The 17,764-nt window shown below is 41.9% G+C and overlaps 1 protein-coding gene across 7 annotated transcripts in view; it reads left to right on the plus strand.

Annotated features, from left to right (window-relative positions):
• Positions 1-4,354: 4,354 nt before the first annotated feature.
• PKNOX1 (PBX/knotted 1 homeobox 1) overlaps positions 4,355-17,764 on the plus strand; it is a 145,146-nt gene continuing 131,736 nt past the window's right edge. For 3 of the 7 annotated variants that reach the window (XM_075073968.1, XM_075073982.1, XM_075073988.1), the window contains exon 1: positions 4,355-4,453. The gene's annotated coding sequence lies outside the window, so the exon portion shown is untranslated. Of the gene's footprint in view, positions 4,454-15,901; positions 16,041-17,764 lie in introns of all 7 variants that reach the window. The other 4 variants (XM_075073980.1, XM_075073979.1, XM_075073971.1 and 1 more) reach the window with 3 other exon arrangements.

Below are 17,764 nucleotides of genomic sequence, written 5' to 3' on the forward strand. Positions count from 1 at the left end.
AAACCCTGGAAACCTGTAAAAAAAGCTGGAAATGAGTAAAGACAAGTCTCCATGGATCATAAGGAAGTGTTCTGTGGACCTTAGTTTGAGAACCTCTGATGTTTGTTTTCTTTTTGCATTTTATTGCATTTCACTTGGGACCCATCCATCTCCCATTGAAGCCAACAGGAGTCTTTCCACAGACTTTAGATTTGGGAGATGGATCTGGCCCATTTATTGGAAAGTGAAAGTAGGCTAATTGGTTTTATTTCTAGTCAGTTTCATTCTGAGGTTCTCAGGCACTGAGTAGAATAATGTTGTTTGCATTCCCAATACTACAGGGTAACAGTTAAATAAATTGTTCTCATTTAATTTTTATATTTAAATCATACATATAAGGGCTCTCCCTCCTTCCCTGCACCCCTTTAAAAAAACTATAAAATTTAGGTTTAAAATTTACTGTGTCTTTTCAAACAGTTTTATATTTTGGAAGAAAGTTTGCAATCAAGTGACCAAATATCCACAATTCCTTGGCACCAAAAAAAAAACAGATAATTTCCCATCAAACTCTGTCTACATAATTTATGATATCTCAAATGGAAAATAAATGTACTGAGTTATGAAGTAATTTAGCTCTATTACCATTAAATTCCTGCAGCAAAGAGTGTTGTAGGTAGGAAGGCAATATAGCATTGTTTTGGGGTATTTTTGTATTACTATTCACTCTGCTGTATTTGTTGTGCTGGTACTATCAGCTAACTTTTCAGCCGTTTGTTAAAATTGGAGTGAAAGGTGTCAAAGTACTGGAAAACATATAGAATGAAATATAATGCCTTTTATACTCAAGATAGCCTAACATTCTTTCCAAATAACGCATTTGATACTGGTAATGCAATGACTCAACTGTATAAATAGATGGAATAACTATTATGCAGCCAGTGATTCAGCTAATTTACAGCCCTGGAAATTAGAATTTGTTTTAATGAGAGAGGGAATGCCAAGCAGGAGATAGGATTTATTCCTTTCTCTTTTTGGGAAATGCCTTGAGGTCTTTACTTTTTCTCTGAACAGAGATGGGTAAATGAAACAGTGTGATATCTCAGCCAAAGAATTACATCTTGATCAGTGTGCAGAATTCCCTTTGAGCTGTACTGCACTGCAGTGCCAGCATTTGATATGAGCCCAAAGCCTGCTGTGGAACATGATCTTTTAACATTTTTGCCTAGAGGGAATGTTATCAGCTGAGTTATATTGTATTCATGGACTTAATATCTACTTAGACTCAGTTAAATTATTAATATTAACGTAAATAGATTATTATTAGTATTAGCATGAGTTCTACATCTATTGTACAACGAGTCACAAGTTTTTCTTCACTACTGTTACTATGCCATGTAAAACTTTAGTAGACTATATGAATGTTCAGCATACATGGACAGACATACAAGGGCTGCTTTTCTGAATGCACTCCAAATAGCCATAGGACATCAAAATGCTTAACATATATCTCTTATTATTTAACTGATTTTTTCCCATTAGTAACAAAAGAGAGCAGCAGTTGAGCCCTTCCTTTGTTAAAGCTTAGCACTTAAGAAACTGACATCATTGTAGTGGAAACCTGTGTGAAACACTATGACAATGTTATGCCGACCTGATCATTGGAACTAAAGTTTTTATTCAGTATAATGTTATGCACATTAGTGATTGCCACATACACAGTGACCCATCCCAACATCACTTTAAAAACATAGCTTTTAATGGTTAAATATCGAAAAGCTTCAAAGTACATAATAAAGACTATTGTCAAATGAAATGTTTCCTTTTTTCTGTTTGAAAATGTTAAGTACAAAACTTACATCAATATACTATGCATACAGTTTTAACAATCAGAACTTAGGAATTGCAAAAGTTAAGGATGTCACAGTAATCTTAACAGGTGTACTGTGTATATACAGGATCCTGTTTTGCCCTCAGATACTACTGTACAAGTCCTATTTCAGAAAATTGTAGTTGTATGTCTGTGTCTGAGAACAGAATTGGGCTTGTTATCTATTAAGGCTACCTTTAATAACTTGAATCCTGAGCCTGCAAACAGTTATGCAGATGCCTAACTTTACAACCATGAGCAGTCTCATTAAAATCCTTAGGGTTACTCATGGTAGTAAAATTAAGCATCTGCATAAATGTTTGCAGGACTGAGGCTTAAGTTATTAAAGGTAGCCTTACTACATAAGAAGCCCAATTCTGTTCTCAGAACTACACATACAGTTTGTACTAAATATGTCCAGTGTGAAAAAAAAAGTTAAAATTAGTATGAGAACCTTGGTATTTAATTACTTGTAACTGCAAAACTTTAGTATTCCCAGTCATTTTAAGCTTTTTGCAAATTGTAATTGCAAGCATTAAACACTATGACAGCATCCTGGGCAAACCATATTGAATTAAATTAAACCTTATCAAATTAAGCTTAAGTATTTTTAACAGTTCATTGGATTAAAAGTGCAAAAGTTTATGCACTCTTAAGGGATTGTATGTATTTCTGTGGGGTAAGGGGACCACAGCCCTCCAGGAACTAAGAACCAGGGCTGGCTTTAGGCCAATTCAACCAATTCCCCTGAATCAGGCCCCACCCGAGCCCCAGTATGGCATACCGGCAAGAGCTGGTGCGCTGTACCAGGGTGGCCCAGTTTCCCCAGGAGCCAATTTAAATGGTCTGAGGCTCCCAGCAGGGACTGGAGCCCCAGGCCCTTTAAATTGCCACCAGAGCCCCACTCCTGGAGTCTTGGGGTAGGGCTGCGGGGCTCTGGGGGCTATTTAAAAAGCCCAGGGCTCCCGTACTCCTATTGCCCTGGCACTTTAAATAGCCGCTGGAGCCCCACCACTTCCGCAGGGCTCCCGTGGCTAGAGGGCCGGGACAGTAGAAGCAAGGGCACCCTGGGCCATTTAAATAGCCCCCGAGCCCTGGGTTGCTGCTGCTACCCGTGGGGGAGGGGACACTCACCGTACAGGATGGGCTGTACCCCCTGTACCTGCACCCCCTGCCCGCAGCCAGCCCCTACTGCACCCCCTGCCTGCACCAGCCCCCCAGCCCTGCCTGCAGCCAGCCCTAATCTCCAGCCAGCCCTGCACCCCCTACCCTGCCTCCAGCTCCACACCAGTCCCTGTCTCCAGCCAGCCCCGCACCCCCTGCCTGACCCACACCAGCCCCTGCCTGAAGCCAGCCCTGCACCCCCCTGCCCTGCCTGCAGCCAGACCCTACCTCCAGTCAGCCCCTGCCCTGCCTCCAGCCAGCCCCATGACCACTGGTGCCCTGCAGTTCCCAGGGCAGTAACCTTGCACACCTGCTTCAATGAGGGGAGCAGGGAGCAGCTGGGACCCCCACATGTGCACACCATAGGGTGACCAAACAGCAAGTGTGGGCACTCGCATGGCCCCACAATATGCCAACATTTTTATGGCTGACCTGGAACAACGCCTCCTCAGCTCTCCTCCACTCACGCCCCTTGTCTACGTATGACATCTTCATCATCTGGACCCATGGGAAGGAGACTCTGGAAGAATGCCACCACGATTTCAACAGCTTCCACCCCACCATCAACCTCAGCCTGGACCTTTCTACATGGGAGGTCTACTTCCTAGACACCATGGTACAAACAAATGACGGTCACGTTAACACCACCCTATACCGAAAACCCCCTGACCGGTACTAAGAAAATATGTTCACGATACATTTTTATTATCTGCCTCCCTGACCGTGGGCAGCTAGGCCCTGGCAAGGGGCTGGCTATGTGGCGGGCGATCACCAGGGCCTTGCGTGGTGGTGGGGGGAAGGGGGCATGAGAGCGACTGGGACACGGGCTGGCACACGGAGGTCTGGGGTCACCCCACCTGCCTGGGACTGGAGGGAGAGGCACCCTGGCAGCAGAGCCATTTGATAGCCTGGGGGCAGCAGAGCAGAGGCAGCAAATGCCAGGTCTCCCTCGCCAGCTCAGGGCGGAACCTTACGGGACAGCTGTGGCAGGCCCTGAGGCAGATGCCTGAAAAGGCGACCCGCCCCCCTTCACGGTATCTCCGTCCCCGCACTCGCCCGCCCTTGGGGGTGGGTTTCACCTCCTTCTCACCCCGACCACACAGAAGAGGCGCGGAAAGGGGCGTGACAGAAACCGTATCCGTCTCGCCCCGCCCCCTTATGAGTATTCATTGAGGACATATGGCGGCACGCCGGCGTGAGGAGGAGCCGTGCGGCCCGCCCAGCCCACTCGCTCCTGCAAGCGTATAGGTGGGCGTGCCCTGCGCCGGCGCTCGCCCCGCCTCCTTAGTGAATATTGATGAGGCGTGATGCACAGCGTGCTGTCGTATAGTGTGGCGCGGACGGCGATTGGCCGGGTGCGTGTGTGCGCGGTGACGCGTGCCGCGGCGGTGCGGGTCCCGATTGCTGCAGCCGCTTGTCAGTGTGACGAAGATTGGCACCCAGGTAAGCGCTGTCACTCAAACCCGCTCCCAGCCAGCCATCCATCACGGCGCGCCCGCCGCCGCTGGGTGGCCGGGCCCAGACACACAAGCAGACCGGGGATAGCGGGGGGAGCGAGAGCCCGCCACACGGAGCAGCGGGGAGGGGGCCACCCGCTCTATAGTCAACCCGGGAGGGGGGGTGGATAGGGGCGGCGGCGGGCAGGCGCGGAGAGGGGAGGGGGGAGCGAGGAAATTTCTGGAACAGCCGCCGAGTAACCGTTGCCTTTGTGGAAGCGCGAGGGAGGCGGGGCGCGGGGGCGCGCGTGCGCCCCCGGAGGGCGGGAGAGGGAGGCGGCGCGAGGGAAGGGGACGGGTAACAGCTGTTTGTGCCGCGAGGGCGGCGGGAAGGGGATATTTAAAAGGACCTTTGCGAGGATTCCGATGGGGGGGCGGGCAGGCTGGCGGAGTTGTTCCTTCCGCCCCCGCAGGCTGGGAGGTGGCTGCGGTCGCTGTGGCCTATCCCGGGTCGCGGCAGTCCCTGGGTGAGACCCGGCCCGCGCGGTGTTAAACCTCTAGACACGTCCCCGCCGAGCCCTGACTTGCCACGGCCAGGCTGCGAGCCGCCCGCCCGCCTCCCGCGGGCACCGCTTGCCGATAGCTCGGGTTTCTGCTGGGTGCTGAGAGTTTGAGTTACAGTTTTTCAAGGCAGAAGAGCCCACGAGATCATCTGGTCTGTGGTCCAGGCCGCCATCAGCACGGGGCTGCTTCCTCACTGTACGGACTGGAAAAGCTGAGCGGGGTTCCTGCCCCAAGGAGCCTACAGTCTAAACACTTGAGCCTGACGCCACTAGACCTGGCTTGCAGGAGTGGGTTATTAGGCCCCCACATAAACAACAAAGGTCCCTACTGTATAGGTCACAACCCTTCTCAACTCCCATCTTGAATTTCACTTTTTCCTTGACACCCACAAGAAATCAGCCAGTTAATGAATAGTGGTCTGGCAGCATGACTCAGAAATTACAAGTTGTGCTCATAGGTAGGCTAGGCAGTGGCTGATCTTATTAGCTTTATGGTAAACTGACCTGCTACTATAGTTGCTGCAGCTTGTTTCAGTTTATATTATAAGCAATTTGGAGCACGACTTCCTACATATTTGCACAGCACCTAGAACAATTTGGCCCCAAAATTTGACTGGGGCCTTTGGCCACTGTTGTACTATATATACATAGTAATAATATCGGTACCCCATTTTATCCTGAAATATTTCCTCAATTAGCCACACATCCTGAGTCTATGGAAATGTGGAAGTGTGTGTCCTATGTACCGGTAGATATCACCCAGAGTTCACCAATTAAAACTTCACTGGTTAACATTTATACTATGTTTTTCTCTGCATGTCTTGCTTTTATTTTTTTTTTAAGATTATTTTTCATCTGTCCAATGGTGTCCCAGCACGTAATATTTCCAACACTCTTGAAGATGCAATTGCTGTTTTTGGCTTCGTATGCATCTTTCAATTAATGTTCTCTTTTTGTCCCAGTCATCTACAGAAATGTAACTGATGTGTGGTTTCTGGGGGGGAAGTGAGGTTCCAGGTTTATTTTGATATCCTTATGAATTAGGAATGTTCTGCTACATAATAAACTATTTTTCCCACATAGAGCAATCCAGGCAAAACTTATTATTTTTTTTTTTCCTTGACCCTACTTGGACTCTGATGTCTGTTTCTTTAAATATCTTACTGGAGTAGAGAGTATGAAACACATTTTGGCTTAGTTTGTAGACTTCTTTGGAGAACTTGGGAATCACAGAGGTTTTTTTTATTTTTTGTGGGTCAATTTATTATAAAAGGCTCATCTAATTTAAAACGTCCTATTTAAAACTTGATTTATTTAGTTATTTATTTAAAGCTTTCTTGTACATAGTTATCGCTACTTGCTTATTCTAAAGTCCATGATCTTGCTCTCATTTCCAGTGTTTGTCTATACTCAGTTTGTGTACTGGTATATCTAATTCAGTTAGGGGTTTTGTTTTGTTTTTAGCTTTGAAGGAGTTATATTAGTTCGTACCCTAATGATATGGGATTGAAAATAAACAGTACCTATATGAGAATAGCTATATTGATATAAAGCACCTTTGTACTGGCATAACTGGGTCCACATAGGGGTCTTGTACCTCTTTAACTATACATGTATACATGTATAGTTAAAGTGATACAATTTGTGTGTGTGTGTGTGGACAAGCCCTAAAATGTATTTCAAGAATGTTAATTGTGTATACAGGATACTTTAATCTCTCAGATTATATTGCAGGCCAGAAAACTAATGACTGCTGGAGCATCAGAAATTTCCTGATCCAAACCCACAATCTCCAGGGTAGCAGATAATAAAATATATTGTGGACACATTTTCTTAATACCTCTGCCAAAAATTGCAGAAAATTTGTATATTTATAAACTAGTAAGTACAAAAAGTTATAATGAACTGTCTTAGTTTCAATAATTTATCTGAGAAATGAGACAAATAACAAATCACGTTTATTTGGTGAAATAGAACAGGGTGTCTTTTGAGTTTTTGTTTTTACTATAGCTTAGTATTTAGTGTTTCTTTAATTTTTGTTACAAAATTAGTGCTGCTTTATTTTTTGTTACAATGAGAATAATTTCAGTGCTTAATTTGTGTTCCAAACATATCTTCAGTTTAGTCTGTCACCATGAATATTTTCAATTTTAGATATTCCCCTGCCCCAATTTATAATAAAGGGACAAATGTCAACATTAAAATGTAAACTTTATGGCAAGTTCTTAATTTAGTAAATCACTTAAGGACATACTTTAAGCATGTGAATAGTTTCATTGACTTCACTGGCAGTGTGGTGTAGAGGATATAGCACTAAAGTGGAACTCAGGAAAGCTGCAGTTCTATTTCTGGTTCTATCGCTGACCTGTTGAGTGACCTTGGGCAAGCCACTTCACTTGTTTCTCCATTTCTAAAGTGGGGTTAATTATACCTGCCGCCTTTCATCTGTGAAATAGATATTTATTTATTCATTACTCACTTGCTTGAAGTGCTCTGCTGAACTAGAACAGTATTTAGTTACCATTTGCTGTATGCTTTATGGAAGTTTAAGAACTCTGTGTGGTGTGTTACAATGGAAATTGTGATACACATTTGGAAAATCCAATTTGGCATACAGGTTGTTGGCTTACATTTGTTTTCTTTATAGTAAAAGGCTTAACTTTTAGATTTTTATTGTTTGTATTATTTTCCATGTCAAATATAGTTGTAAAAGCCTGGGTACTCCCTTGAGGCATTCTGTTTAAAAATACTATATTTTTAAAACAGTCTGATCTTGCATTCCTTGTACTCCCACTTAAATCGATAAGAGTTTGGGGTATACTAGAAATACATGTTCAGTCTCAGATTTTTCAGATTCTTACAAACTGGGTGTCTTTTGCTAGTTTTAGTTGCTGTGTTTTTTCTCTTTAAAAAAAAATAAACTACTCTGCAAGAACCAATTTTTATATATTGTTTTATCCACATTGCAATTGCAATGCTATAATAAAGTGACAAAGGGTCTAATAGCTGATGTATAAGTAAACTGGAAATGCTTTAAAAGGTATTACCATACATAACCATTTGATTTATATTGAATGGCATATACTAACAACCAAGCATGAATGACCCACAGTACCGCTGCATTCATGAAATTGTCTGTTGTAATGGTACTGTTAATATCCTTAGTGCCAAAGAGACAGGGATCAAAAATGTATGGGATTTGTATTTAGTGGTCTGGCGGTGAAGAGGAACTTCTGCAAAATTGTCACATGCACCTGAATTTATAGAATTGTTTTACTACAATAAAGCACATTAATGTCTTTATCTTGTTGGTGTAAGTGAAACAGTTAGAACTATTTTAGGTAGTTTTAAAATTCCAGATATATTATTAATCTCTTGCAGTAGCTGGTGCCTTTTACTTCATTTGTTTAAGGGTTGTGTATGGTTAAAAAGAATAATTCTATCAAGGAATTATTTTACTCCATTTTTACTGTCTTACCATGATCTGGATTGTATGAAGTGTACAACTCAGCTGCTTTTCTAAGTGTTGTAAGATTCTCAGAACAGTAAGTTAAAGACAGAGCTTCAGATTTAACACTTTGTTTCGGTTGCACCCAGACAAGTATTACAAAATACTTTATCAAAAGCCGCCATATCCTTTCCCATGATTGCTGAATACTAAAATATTTTTATGCGTAAGCAAATTTTTCCTTTTACTCAGTTCATTCACCGGTACTGTTGTTTGTGATCTCACACTTCACGATCATGGAAGTGATTCTGATGTCATAAGCATGGAACATTGGTAGCCCAGAATGAAAGTGGGGAAGGGGAGAAAATACAAGGAAATCTTCATCTGACAATGTCAAATTTTAGCTAAGTAAGCCTCAAAACAAACCTGCAAGATAAGTAAATAGTAACAACTTAGTTTCTTCCTCTCTGGAATGGGGATACTGAGGCTACATCTGTACTAGAGACCTTACAGCAGCACAGCTGTTTCGATGTAGGTGCTCCATGCCGACGGGAGAGAGCTTTTCTGTTGGCATAATTAAATCATCCCCAACAAGTGGCGGTAGCTGTCAGCAGGAGAGCTGTGCACACTAGTGCTTCTGTTGGGGTAACATGTTGGTTGGGATGTGTTCTGGGTTTTTTTTCCCCCCACATCCCTGACTGATAAAAATGCTAATGTATACATAACCTGAGGTAAGTGATATGTCCAAGATTGCCCTGTGTTAGAACTGGAAATAAAACCTAGATCATCTGCTTTACATACATGTGTTCGTCCTCCTTGCATGCACAGAACAAGTTTGTGGACCACTGGTTTGATATGATAATATGTGATCTAGGATAGAGGAGTTATTCTAAATATTCATTTCAGTTCCAAGTGGCAAAGTACAATAAAAAAATCTTAATTTAAATAACCCTGGACTTTGATGAGTACCGTATGGGAGGGAGGGAGGGAGGGAGGGAAGGGTTTTCAAGTTGAGAGTTAGCTAGGTCTCAGATTGTTGTTTCTTGAGACAGTCTTTCTTGTTCTAACACAGAAATGACACACAGATTACACAGAGTAATAGAGTATGTCAGCAACTTAGTACATAATTTAAAGCACTGATACTCAGTGGTTCAGGAATCAAAGTAGTGATCAACATTACTCAAAGAGCCACAGTAGTGTGAATTCATTGTTTCATTTTCTATACATATATAATTATTCTCACAGCAAAATGACTGACCAGGTATTTTATCAACTACAATTGTTTAATAACATAGTAAAAGCATTTTGTTTGGTTAATAATTAAATCATATTGTTTTAATATCATGTGCTGCAAAGAACCTCAGGAGACACAATAAGAAGCCCCTTGTGGCTCCCAAGCCTTAATCTCAGTATCACTGATTTAAAAAGTGAATTTTCTAAACAATTTATAAAAACCCCGACTCTCAAAACTCAATGGTGTGCATCAGCAGTAATAAACCATGTTTAAATTAATGTATTATTTCGTGCTGCTGTATTAAAAAACACAAAAACTCCATGTTATTCCTCATTTGTCTCTTAGTGGTGAAGCTTTTAGTAAAGACTCAACCAATAACTCAGAAAAATACTTGATAAAAAATATGTAATAGTTGGGTCTACATTCCAGGCTTTGTAAAGCAGATCTTGACAACAGGGGATAGAATTACCAGTTTAAGTAATAGTCATATGCTGCCCTTAGACTGGCATTCTCTGGCTCTGTCTGGTGGAACTCCCCACCTTCTGCAGTTCCTACTGCTGATAATAAAAGGGTTATGGTGATTTACTTCTAGTGGAATAAAATAAAAATGAATTACACTGCCAGCAGATTAAACCTGTGTTTATGGGCTTTCAGGATAGTTTCTCTGCCATTTTGAGGATATAGTGAGCTTTGGGGGTAGTGACAGTGGGCTAGGCCCTCTCTACTTACTTTAGTCCATTGTTTTTAACTGTAAAGAGTAGGGAAAACAGTAATACAGGCTTCGTTTTTGTTCTCTCAAATATATGTCCTATATAAGAAACATGGGGGATTCTAAAACGGGAGTTGGAACTTAAGTACATAATATGTGCGTGTATAGAATATAGAGGAGCGAGAGGTGTGTGGCTGCATGTATCTATGCACTGCTTATGCTGTACCTGTTTAGCTTATGAACTTATGTTTCCAGGTCAATCAGTTCATAACCACTAAATTCATATATATTCTAAGTAATGAAGGTAGCAGTGCCTATAGTAAGGTTGCCTGACATTCTCCATTATAAAATCCTTTTTTTTCAGTTGCTTTTAACTTGGGCAAACGTAAACCGTTTGGGCTGTCTTAAACTGAATCATTTTGGAAAGTTTCAGCTAAAACAGTTCAACCATTTCTGAGAATGAGATTAGGATACATTTTGCCAATTAAAAAACCTTACAGCCTTTGTTTTGAGGGACATGGATGCAGAGACTTGAAATTTGATAGAGTGATTGCATTTGTGCCAGGATTATATTTTTTGCTGCCCTTGTGAAAACTTGCCCAAATTTATTTGAGTTATAAGCCTCTGGAAAAAGTTTACATGTGATTAGCAGTTTGTTAGAGTTTGGCAGCTAAATTCCATGAAGATTCCTTCTGCACTGAGCATGCAGCATCCCAGGACTATAGGGGTTGAGTAGGACCTTCCCTGTAATTTTCTCCCAGTTACCAATACCACTGTGGTACCAGGCACAGGAATTGAGCATCTCTCCTGTCGGTGCTCCTTCTACTGGTGCTCAGACTGGAAGAAGAGCAAGGAGGAAGCAGCCTGAGTGAAATGCAGAAGGGTAAAGAGCAGAATTGGTAATGAGGATAAGAACCTGGTGGGGAAGGGAACAGGAGAGGGCAACGGGCAAGATTCAATAGGACAAAAGAGGGGAAAGGGAATGGGGGGATAGGAGTTAATAGGGGCAGAGGAAATAAAGGAGAGGGACAGCAGTTGGGTGTGGAGGCAGCAGGGAGGGGAGGAGCCAGGATGGGAGCAAAAGAGGATAGGGAGAGGCTAGGGACAACAGCAGAAGATGCTCTAACTATTACAGCACACTGGAATTAAACCCTTTATTCTTGACTCAACATTCCTTTGCTAGCTACAAAATAGTTGTGAAAGGCACTGCCAAAATTTGTCTCACCTCCCTGTAGTAGTAGGACCACATAGAACATAGTCTGTTGCTGCTGCTGGTTACTCCATTATCTCATGCCAGAGGACTGTGCTGTAGATATAACCACCCAACCCTGCTGGACTCTTGACTTATTCAGTCCACACAAGGACTGTGCTCTAGAGAAGCATCTGGATTTTGTAGTGAATGAGGTTATGGTCTTTAGGACCCTTGCTTCATTTGTTGCAGAAGTTGGAAGGTGTGCTATGAATAAGACAGGGGACTGCAGGAAGAGCAAAGGGTGGTCTTGTGGTTAAGACAATTGAATGCTTCACTAGAGAATTGGATTCGATCCCTGCCTCTGGAACGTAGTTCCTCTGTGATTCTGCACAAGTTACTAAACCCAGAATTTTCACAGTTACATGCTTATTGGGTGTGCTTTGTTTTCTGGGTGCTCAACAAGAGACATCTTGGGCCAAATTTGCAGAAGTGTGAAGAGCTCATGATTACAAGTGATGTCAATGGTAGCTCCAGTCTGAGTCTATTCATTGCTATAAAATACTAAGTACTTTGAAAAACCAGGCCTTGGGCTTCTCACACTGGGCACCCAGAATTAGTAGACACTTTTGACATTTTTGTCATTGGTCTCTGTCCCTTAGCTCACCAGGTCTAAAATGAGGATAATATCTTCACAATATCCCTGTGAGATAAATTCATTAATGTTTGTAAAGAACTAAGGTATTACATTGAGTGCACCACAGAAAAAACCTTTAAGAAATTAATAATTCTTTATTCTGTGCTGGCTTTGGATGAAGTGAAGTAGATAGTGTATGGGCCACACTGAATTACGAGGCTAAAATAAAATACGGAATAACTACCCATTCAAAAAGCACCATATGTTATTCCCATATGAGCCTAATGTGGCTAATTGGAGGCCATGTGAAGCTGCTAAAGCCAGTGGGAAACAGAGGACAATGATGAGCATCCCAAGGTTCACTGGCAGGAGGTCACAAGCTTTCTAAGGTTCATGATGTAAGGAAGCTGTCATGAGCAGGTGAGGGAAAATTCATTTACCAGGAAACCCTAAAGGGGTCCTGGAGACTAGTGAGGAAAGGCACCTATGGCTGAGAGACCCTTCATGAGGCCTTGAGAGCAAAAGAAGGGATAAGGAGATTTCGCCCCCCCTCCCTCCCCCCCACACTTCTGAACTTCAGGTCTCCTTCCAGTCCACTTTTTTCCTCACCACCATTCCTGCAGAATTTAGCAGGATAGCCGAAGTCCTGTGTTCAGCAGGAAGCTGAGAGGAAGGGAACTGTTGTGTTCTGTAGGAGAGGATCCCTGATTCTGAGTACCCTGGTAGAGTTACAGGACTTCTCTTCACCAGATGGGTGTGGGGATACTGGTTATTTGGAGACTTTGTAGCCAGGAGCCCCAGCTAGCATTCACTCCAGACCTCCAGGAGACCTTCCAACTTTTGGACCCCCTTCAGTTCATAGGAAAAAGGAGCCTTCCTCCAGCTAGCCTAAGGTTTCTTTTTAAAAACCCAGGACCTTTTAAGGGGAAATGGAGATTGCAGGCATATTTGGGTTAAGTGAATGTTATCTCAAGAATGCTAGTATAAAAACAAAAAAAGGAAATGTAGAGTTACGTTGTGCTTCTTAAATGAATCTTCCTAACTTGTTGAATTCTGCCTTCATAGTGATGCATTTAGAAAATTAAAAACTTGTACTTCCTTATCCATCCATACTAAAGTTTCATTTTAACAGTGACCATAAAAACAAAGTTAATGTAATCATACAGTGGTTTGACAAACTGTATATTGAAGGCAGTCTTTACTCACTCATCATTAAGGACTTAATCCTATCAAATGCTGAGGGCACATAACATTTCATGTGAAATGCATAGTACCTTATAGGCTCAGTCTCTCTGGTGTCACGTGGCCAAGTGTCACTAGACACAAAATGATCCATATGCAGATTTAGCATGCCCAGACTATTACATTAGATTATTTACGAGAAAAAAGCAAAGATTAATGTAGTAACAAAGTAACAGTGGAAATGTCTCTATGAAACATAAATCCAGTGTTATGTAATGCATATCTTTAGCGCTCCACATGCAAAGAAATGATAAAGGTAAGCTTTTGTCTCCTCGTGGGCAGAGTTTGGGTGCCTTGTTTGAGAAACTTAACTTTTCCAACATTTGATTTCCAATTTAACATTCTTGAAAGATAAGATGCACTCAGACCTTAACTTTGCCTTACACTCTTTTTCATGTCTGTGTGGGGTAGTGGCTTGATTGGATCCCAAAGCAGTCAAGGGAAAAGTTACAAAGAGTCCTGTGGCACCTTATAGACTAACAGATGCATTGGAGCATGAGCTTTCGTGGGTGAATACCCACTTCGTCGGATACATGTAGTGGAGTGCATCCGACGAAGTGGGTATTCACCCACGAAAGCTCATGCTCCAATACGTCTGTTAGTCTATAAGGTGCCACAGGACTCTCTGCTGCTTTTACAGATCCAGACTAACAGGCTACCCTTCTGATAAGGGAAAAGTTATATAAAACATCAAATTTTCCTCTTACTGTAATGGAAAATCATACCAGTGACTTTTGTCTACATGGGGCAATTGACTAGAATAGCTATAGCAGAATAACTATAGCAGAATAATTACTCTGCTATAGCTGTGCTGTTATAACTCCCTGGTGTGGGCATACTATTATGGAATAAAAGTGACACTCTGGAATAGAATGGCCATGCTGCAGAGTCACTCCAGCATAGCTATGGCAGAATCGTTATTTGACTCTAGATATGTTAGTCAATTTTCATGTAGACAAACTTTTTGCAAGCTGATGCTCTGGGAATCCCATAGATATCCTTCAGACAAACAAAGATTACAATATTTTTAGCTATCCTGTAAACAACAGACACAGAACTGTAGTATATGCTCAGTAGTATTTAGGTAAGTCAGAGACAAGTAATCACTGCAACCGCAGTGGAATAAGTGAGTCCCTGTGACACAGTACACTCTTGTACACTATGTTGCTATATTATTGCATTAGTAAGTTCATTGATTTAAACAATATCTTTAATGTATGCATCTGTTAAGGTGTGCACAGGTCTTCTTGTTTTTAATAGATGAAGTAGGCATTGAGAGAATGAATGTGCAATGTAAATTCTTCTGTTAAGATGCTAGGATATTATTTTGTGTGCTTTCTTTTATAGCATTGGGCCTCTGGGCTCAGGTTACCTTGTTTTGGTTTTTAGCAAAACCTCAGTGGTGCTTTGCCTTTTTCAAGTGACATAAGCAAACTGTCTTTGATTTTGACTTCCTAACCTATAGGAATATGCAGTATTTTACACTTGCCAAGTTACTGTACCCTTTCTGACCGTATCAAGCTAAAATAGTCTCCATTTCGGCTTTCATTGGTTCCATGGCCATTGTGATCATCTAGTCTGACCTCCTGTAGTATGTGCCTTAGAACTTCCCCAAAATATGTCTGAGAGCAGGGGTTCTCAAGCTTTTTCTTTCTGAGGCTGCCTCCTCCCTCCCAACATGCTATAAAAACTCCACTGCTCACCACTGCCTCAACAACTGTTATTCTGTGTATAAAAAACAGCGCGAGCAAGCAGGGGCCCCACAAAGCTAAACTGCTCAGGCTAAGGCTTGAGCTGTGGGTGGCGAGGTTCAGGGCCCCAGGCTTCAGCCCCGCACGATAGGGCTTCGACTTTCTGCTCTGGGCCCCAGGGAGTCTAACATTGACCCTGCTTGGCGAACCTCCTGAAATCTTTTCAGAGCCCCTCAGGGGGCCTCAGACCCCTGGCTGAAAGCTGCTGTCTTAAAGCACAGCTTTTAGAAAAAATCCAGTCTTGTTTTAAAAATTGCCAGTGATAAAGGAGCCACCATGACACTTGTAAATTGTTCCAATGGTAAATTACTATCACTGTTTTGAAAAAAAAAAAGTTCTTATTTCCCATCTGAATTTGTCTAGCTTCAACTTCTGCTGTTGGATTGTGTTATACTTTTCCCAACTAATTTGAAGAACCCATTATCACATATTTGTTCCCCTTTTAGGTACTTACAGACTAATCAAGTCACCCCTTAACCTTCTTTGTTAAGCAAAATAAATTGAGCTCCTTGAGTCTATCACTATACCACATATGGTATTTTCTACTCCTTTAATAATTCTCATGGCTCTCTGAACACTTTCTAGTTTATCAACATCCTTTTTGAACTGTGGACACCAGAACTGGATACAGTCTCACCAGTGTCATACATGAGGTACAATAACCTCTCTATTTCTGCTCAAGATTCCTGTTCATGCAGCTGAGGATCGCATTAATCCTTTTGGCCACAGTATCTCACTGGAAGCTCATGTTATGGTGATTATCCATCAGGACCCCCAGTTCTTTTTCAGAGTTGATGCTTCCCAGGATAGATCCCCCTCCTGTAAGTATGGCCTGTATTCTATGTTCCTAGTTGTATACATTTAGATTTAGCTGTATTAAAATACACATTGTTTGCTTGCGCCCAGTTTACCAAGCGATCCAGATCACTCTGTATCAGTGACCTGTTCTCTTCATTATTCATCACTCTAATTTTTGTGTCATCTACAAAGTTCATTCGTGGTGATTTTATTTTCTTCCAGATCACTGATAAAAGTGTTAAATAGCATAGGACCAAAAACCAATCCCTGCAGGACCCTATGAGAAACACACCTACTTGTGACCTGTCAGCTAGCCAGCTTTTAATCCATTTAATGTGTGCCATGTTAATTTTATGTCATTCTAGTTTCTTAATCAAAATGTCATGTAATACCAAAGACAAATGCATTACAGAATTCTAAGTACTTGACTTCAACACACCTTTATCAACCAAACTTGTAGTATCATCAAAAAAAAATACCAAGTTAGTTTGACAGGATCTATTTTCCATAAATCCATGTTGATTTACATTGATTACCCTTCTTTAATTCTTTATTAATCAAGACCCACATCAGCTCATTCATTATCTTGCCCTGGATCAATGTCAGGCTGAACGGTCTGTAATTACATGGGTAATCCTGTTTACAGTTTTAAAATATTGGAACATTAGCTTTCTTCTAGTGTTCTGGAACTTCCTCAGCATTCCAATACTTATTGAAAATCAACATTAATGTTCCAGTGAGCTCCTCAGCCAGTTCTTTTAAAACCCTTGGATACAAGTTATGTGGGCCTGCTGATTCAAGTGTCCAACTTCAGTAGCTGCTGTTTAACATCCTCCTGAGATACTAATGGAATGGAAAGAATGTTATCATATGATATAACTACCTCATCTTTTTTTCCCCACATACAGAACAAAAATATATATTGAACACCTCTGCCTTTTCTGTATTACTACTGATAAATCTACCATTTTCATCTAGTACTGGGCCAATACTATTGTTAGGATTCTTGTAGTTACTAATGCGCTTTAAAAAACTCCATACTGTTCTTAACTCTTCCAGTCATAGATATCTCCTTCCTCAATTCCGAGATTTTGGGCATTTAGTATGGTGTTTTTAATGAGTCCCAATTATCATTCACATTTCTCTGATTAAATTCCTCCTCCCACCTGACTTTCCTCATAAGTGTTACATTTTGTGAAATTGGCCCTTTTAAAGTACCACGTATATATATTACTGGTCTGGACTTCACATATTTAGTGTGCAAACAGACTAACCAAGTCATGATAACTTGTATCTTAGGCCTGGTCTACACTACGCCTTTATACCGAATTTAGCAGAGTTAAACCGATTTAACTCCACCTATCCACACAATGAAGCCTTTTATATCGATATAAAGGGCTCTTAAAACCGATTTCTGTACTCCTCCCCATCGAGGGGAGTAGTGCTGAAATCGGTATTGCCATGTCGGATTAGGGTTAGTGTGGCCGCAATTCGACGGTATTGGCCTCCGGGTGGTATCCCACAGTGCGCCATTGTGACCGCTCTGGAAAGCCATCTGAACTCGGATGCACTGGCCAGGTAGACAGGAATGACCCCGCAAACATTTGAATTTCATTTCCTGTTTGGCCAGCGTGGAGAGCTCACCAGCACAGGTGACCATGCAGAGCTCATCAGCACAGGTAACAATGCAGTCTCCTGAGAATTGAAAAAGAGCTCCAGCATGGACCACACGGGAGGTACTGGATCT

The sequence above is a fragment of the Chelonoidis abingdonii genome, chromosome 1 (genome assembly GCF_003597395.2).
Source record: "Chelonoidis abingdonii isolate Lonesome George chromosome 1, CheloAbing_2.0, whole genome shotgun sequence".
Taxonomy (NCBI): Eukaryota; Metazoa; Chordata; order Testudines; family Testudinidae; genus Chelonoidis; species Chelonoidis abingdonii.